This window comes from Acomys minous (assembly GCF_964271855.1).
Source record: "Acomys minous genome assembly, chromosome: 6".
NCBI classification, from domain to species: Eukaryota; Metazoa; Chordata; class Mammalia; order Rodentia; family Muridae; genus Acomys; species Acomys minous.
In genome coordinates, this window is record NC_140487.1 from 45930854 (window position 1) to 45937139 (window position 6286).

The following is a 6286-nucleotide window of genomic DNA, read 5'->3' on the forward strand; positions in this document are numbered from 1 at the left end:
CTTGCCTTTGCCCTGAGTGCTGGGATTAAAGGTGTGCGCCACCATGCCTGGCTGATGGTTGGTTTTAAATATCATCTTGCCATATACAGCAAGCAGGGACCATTAACCAAAGAACTGTGAGTAAATAAGTTGGCCTGTGGTTGCACTGTCTTGACTGCCTTAATTGACATGGGAAGACATGCCCCAAATATGAGTAGCACCTTTTGGTAGCAGCCCAGATAAAAAGAACACAGAAAGATGATTACCTCACCTAGTGTTTCCTTGGTCTTCCCTCTTGCGACTGAATTAATTTACCTTGTTTCTGCTGATACTGGTCCCCCCCCCCCTCTCTCGTTTTTTTGAGACAGGATTTCTCTGTGTAGCCTTGGCTGTCCTAGAATCCCTTTGTAGACCAGGCTGGCCTCGAAATCACAGAGATCCCTCTGCCTCTGCCTCCCGAGTGCTGGGATTAATGGTGTGCGCCACCATGCCCGGCAATACTGATTTCTTAGCTAATATTAGAAACAGCCTTTCCAGGCTCCTACTGTAGACTGGAACCATCCAGTCTTTGTCACTAGATTAAGACTACTGCTGAGGGACCTAGCCTTGGGGGCTGAGTAACTACTAGGTTCTCAGCCTCTAGATGAGAGTCAACTGTATTGCATAAACTGACTGTATACTGCTGCTACTAATCACACACACACACACACACACACACACACACACACACACGTACTGCTTTTGTAGAGAAATCTAGTGAAACATGTTAAATCAAAATGTTGAACTGTTAGCCCTTTAAAGTTTCTATATTTCATCTCTATCACCAAAGTATTTTCTTGTGCCTTTTAAGTAGCACATTCACATTTGAGCTACTTATGGACTATAGTTTATGTGTATTATAAATGTTTTTCTGATCATTTGTATGTGTACCATGTGTGTTTCTGGTGCCCAAGGAGGTTAGAAGAGTTAGATCTCCTGGAACTGAAACTACAGAGAGCAAGCTGAGTAACAGGTCCTTTCTCTTCTTCTTTCCCCCCTTAAAAAAGATTTATTTATTTACTATTTATGCAACATTCTGCCCACGTATGTGCCTGCATGCCATAAGAGGGCATCAGATCTCATTATAGATGGTTGTGAGCCACCATGTGGTTGCTTGGAATTGAACTCAGGACCTTTGGAAGAGCAGCCAGTGCTCTTAACCTCTGAGCCATCTCTCCAGCCCCCACAGGTCCTTCTTGGGACTATTAATGAAAGGTTCTAACACAGACTTTAAATACGCCCTGGAAACCTGGCAGCCTAGTTAGACACAATGTCTCTCATTATGGAAAATCTATGGACAGGAATCGCTTCCTTTTAATCAGCTTCACTTTCTAATCCTCTCTTGTAAGATTCTGAAAGGGAAGGATTTAACATAGTGCAAGATTAAAAACCTCCCTAAAACCAGAGAACTCACAGGCAGACAGGTGACTCAGTCCTTGGATGTCTGGATATGAGGCCATTGTTAGCCACCATACAGATACTGGGAATCGAACCCAGGTCCTCGGCAGGAGCAACAAATGGTCCTGACTACTGAGCCATCTCTCGAGCTCCCACATTCTAATCTATCAGATTAGATAGTTTCTTCAACACCTATAGGTTACTTTGCAGCTATTTCCATAATGTCCTGTTAAACATTATGACCTTGACCCAAGTCTTAAAAGTTCTGAGAAATAGATGCATCCAGTGTCTCACAGCTATAAGATATTAGAGCCAGTCTATTGTATGACATTATTTCTTGGGAAACATGAACAGTGAAGATCCAGTCTAGCCCGAGCTATATATGTTCCTATCTCAAAAACCAAAAAGCCAAACAATGAAACAAAACCACCCCCAAAATGAAAACCAAACCAACCCCAAAACCAACACACACACACACACACACACACACACATACACACACACACAAATAAAAGAATACAGATGGAGCAGCATTAAAGAGATAGATCATTAAATTCAACAAAGGTCTGAAAACCTGCATATTCTTCTCTAACTAGGAAATCTATTATAAAATTCACATTATTCAGAACAAGAACCTAAAAGTCATCAAAACATGACAAATGGAATTGCAGGAAGCAGTCTAAACCATGTATTTATTGGTGTGAGTTAAATATTAACTCCTTGGAAACAGAAGCTATCTCTCTAGTCAGAAATGGAAAAGTGCTATCAGTTAGCAGAACCTGTCCTCCTGGGAGCCTCCTGGATTGTGTCTGGTCCCAGATAGAGGATAAGACACTCCTGTGGCCTAGAGGCCATCCTCCTAAGTACCCACTTGGCAGGCATCCTGGAAAATGGCGACGCTGTGCGGGCTAAGTTACTTTTCTCAGAGATCTCCATTGGACATGATAAAGGGGAAAAAACCCACTCAAAGCACAAGTAGTGTGCAGCTCAATGTACATTTTAAAAGATGTACTAGTGAGTATTTACACAGTGGGTCAGATTTTTTGTTCTGAGAGACTCAAAAGAAGAAAAGGCCCCTTTGAGCGGAGACTCTGCCTTTTTGTTTTCAGCGATGGCATGTAGAGACAGGTGATCCTGAAGGCATCACTTTCAAAGATGAACATTTTATAAGCAATGGAAGTTTCAGGTGTTACGCTGGAGATACCACGTTACTCTGTTTCACAGCAATTGTTGACAATTATTTTAGAGTCCTTTACCTGTCATTGGTAGAAGGTAAGTCTGAAGCAAGCTGTTGTTGCAAACATCCCCCGTCCCCTTCGTGAATCACGGAGAACGAATGTCTATTGTCAAAGAACTGACAGCAAAAGAAAAATCAAAGAGTCCAGCCATCCACTCAGGCTAGCTGGACAGCTAACATTTTCACATTAAGACTGGGCAAATGAATATGATTAGTGTTAAAGGTTATTGAGCTCCCTGAAAGAACAGCCTACGAACTGTTCCAGCAGTAAAAGCTGTAATAGATCACACATCTGATCAATTTACTTCTAACTCTTTTACACTTAAAAAACCACTATTATAATTGATGATTAGAATAAAAAAAAGCATTGCAGGCTTATTATTTTTCAGACTGATATTGTCACAGAAGGCTTTTTGTTTTGTTCTGTTTTTTTGAGACAGGGTTTCTTTGTGTAGCTTTGGCTGTCCTGGACTCATTTTGTAGACCAGGGTGGTCTTGAAACTCACAAAGATCCATCTCCCTCTGACTCCCCGAGTACTGGGATTACAGGTGTGTGCCTGGATCTATGAAAGGTTTTTGTTTTTGTTTGTTTTCTTTTTATTTCTTATTTTATTTTTTAAAAGAGATGTATTTATTTATTACATATACAGTGTTCTGCTTGCATGTACACCTGCTCACCAGAAGAGGGCATCAGATCTCTTTATAGGTGGTTGTGAGCCACCATGTGGTTGCTGGGAATTGAACTCAAGACCTCTGGAAGAGCAGGCAGTGTTCTTAACCACGGACCCATCTCTCCAGCCCTTGTTTTCTTTTTATAAGACAAAGTTTAATGAAAACTGGTCAGTGGGTATATATAATCCATAGTGCTGGTCATATGGAACTTTCACAGAATATAGAATAGCACATAGTGAAAAACATGTTACATGTTGTCATCATCTGATTCATCTTCTTCCTTCAAAGAATCCTTGGCATATTTCTCTGCTTTTCCCCTTATGTCTTTAGGAACAGTTTCATGTCTTCCTCTAGTTAATTCACCAGCCCAGCTGAGCTCCAGTCCAAATGCTTTATCTTTAACTTCATCATCTACTATGTAAGTTATTTTTGCAACATCTTTTCCTACATCACAGCAAGTCAGTCATTTCTTTCATCTGAACCATTTCTATTTTGTGTCTTTGCATCTTACCTGGCTTTGCCAATGGCACAGCCCCAATAACCATATGATACACCCGATGGGCCAATCACATAGAGCTATGCACCGCCATTGGCAATGTAAGACCCTACCAGGAAACTGCAGCCACAAGGCCTAACAGCACTGTAGAGAGCGTAAGCATGTACATGCATGGCCACTCTGTCTGCAAGACGTTTTAGAGGAATCTTATTGCCAAAGTTAGACCAGAAGTTGGAGGCTTCTTCTCTTGCTGTGCCTGCTAATGAATGGACATCTGCCAACAAACCTGCGATAGACATTCCAACATGCTGGTCAGTGTTAGAAGCCATTTATTGGAGCCTTCTTCATAAAGCTTAGAAAAGACTAGCTTTAAAAATTTTTTTTAAAAATTAATTCATTCATTTTACATCTCAATAGTTATCCCAACCCTTGTATCCTCCCATTCCTCCCTCTCTCCCACTTTTCCCCTACTTCCCTTCCCTATGTCTGTGACTGAGAGGGCCTCCTCCCCCTGTGTATGCTCATAGGGTATCAAGTCTCTTCTTGGTAGCCTGCTATCCTTCCTCTGAGTGCCACCAGGCCTCCCCATCCAGGGGACGTGGTCAAATATGTGGGACCAGGGTTTGTGTGAAAGTCAGTCCCCACTCTCTGCTCAACTGTGGAGAATGTCCTGACCATTGGCTCGATCTGGGTCAGGGTTAAATGTTTACTGCATGTATATTCCTTGGCAGGTGGAAAAGACTAGCTGTTCTACCCCAAACACCACTCCATATCTATATCTGATCCCAATAGCCATACTAATGTCTTCCACAGCCTTCATGGCATATCAAACTTGAAAAACTCTTCCATCAGCAGAGAACGTAGTGGCTGACAGGTCATACCTGGTGCCAGTGGAGCTCACGGTGCTGACCTGGGAGGCCGCGCGGGGATTCCAGGCCTGAAGTGCCACTCCTCTGTTGCACAGCAGTAACCTACAGAAGGTTTTAATACCTTCCAGATGGCGTATAACATAAACTATATCATTACAAGAATGGTTATTCTTTTAAGCAAGGTTCATACTTTTTTTTTTAAAGCAAGATACTGACACTGGATGCCCCTCCCCCCCTCCTCCCTGAAAGCCTGTGAGATAGTTCAGTGGGCAAAGGCATTGCTGCCAGGAACATTAACCTTGCAGTCAATCCTAAAACCCCCATGGTGGAAAGGGAACACAGAATCCTGAAAGTGTTAGCATTTAAGCAGCTTCATAGAACTGCCTCCAGGTTGCTTAGCAACCTCTGATGTCATCACCTGCTGCTGTCACCTGCAGCCTAGGATAAAAAGGACTAACCCACCATCTGCCATGCCACGCCCTGTTCCTTTACTTTGTCTCTTCCCTCTTACTCCTGCACTCTCTTACTCTGCCTCTATCTCTCTCTGCCTCTGTTCCCTTGCGGTGTCCCTCCCTCCCCCACTTCCTTCTCTCCCAAGCTTTTGCAATACATCTCCCCATATTCCTGTCTGCTGAGTGCTGCTATCACATTTTGTTTTGTTTTGCTCTTTGTTTTTGTTTTTCGAGGCAGGGCTTCTCTGTGATAGCCTTGGCTGTCCTGTACTTGCTTTGTAGACCAGGCTGGCCTTGAACTCACAGAGATCCATCTGCCTCTGCCTCCCCAGTGCTGGGATTAAAGGTATGCGCCACTATCACCACTCAGCTTGCTATCTCATTTTTAATACTATCAGAAAGTTGTTCTTCAACCACTCTCTTGTGTACTTCCTCATTGCCATGAGTACATATAATATTTAATATGTATAATTTTTTAAATTGAAAGAATCCATGTGGACATTTTGTGTTCTTCGAAGCGTAGATTTTTTAAAAATTTATTTTAAAGTTCTGTTCTACATGTTTGCCACATGCTATTGTTATCACAAAGGGCCAGGCTACCACTTACCTGGAAGAATCTGTCTCCTGGGCCATTGGAGTCATGATTCAGAGCAAGACGCCATCTAAATAAGGACTGCTGCTGTTCCTGGCTGGGTAGGAGAACCTGCTCTAAAAAGCAGGTTCCTTTCCTGCCTTTCAAGACTAGAAATAAAGTTGCCATAACCTAGACATAACCCAGAGGCAGGAAACTGAACTTAACACACAGTTAGTTAGAAGAGGGCACGCTTCCGGGCCCCAGCTCTGAGTTTCAGTTTTGGTAAATGCTGTACATACAGAACCAGCATCCAGAAACCTTATGGGTACACCTGTGATCCCACGACTAAAGGGACCGGGGTAAGACAACTGCTGTGAGATGGAGGCCAGCTGTGACAACACGGTGACTATCAGGACAGTCAGAGCTGTATCCCAAGACCCTGTCTCTCACTGGACCTTCCAATGGCCAGTCACAGTTGTAAGAGGGGCTCATAGGGCCCCACCCTCTCTTTTCTGAACTGTGAACTTCTTGATTCTAGGGCATGAAACGCTCCTATCTTCAGGTGTGTGC

The 6286-nt window shown here is 43.1% G+C and overlaps 1 pseudogene across 1 annotated transcript; it reads right to left on the minus strand.

The window, feature by feature from the left end:
* Positions 1-3565: 3565 nt before the first annotated feature.
* On the minus strand, positions 3566-4656 carry LOC311599720 (proteasome subunit alpha type-3-like; annotated as a pseudogene). The gene is made up of 2 exons: positions 4567-4656; positions 3566-4188 (listed from the first exon to the last, which is right to left on the minus strand). The product of its transcript is annotated as a proteasome subunit alpha type-3-like (transcript).
* Between the last annotated feature and the right edge of the window lie 1630 nt (positions 4657-6286).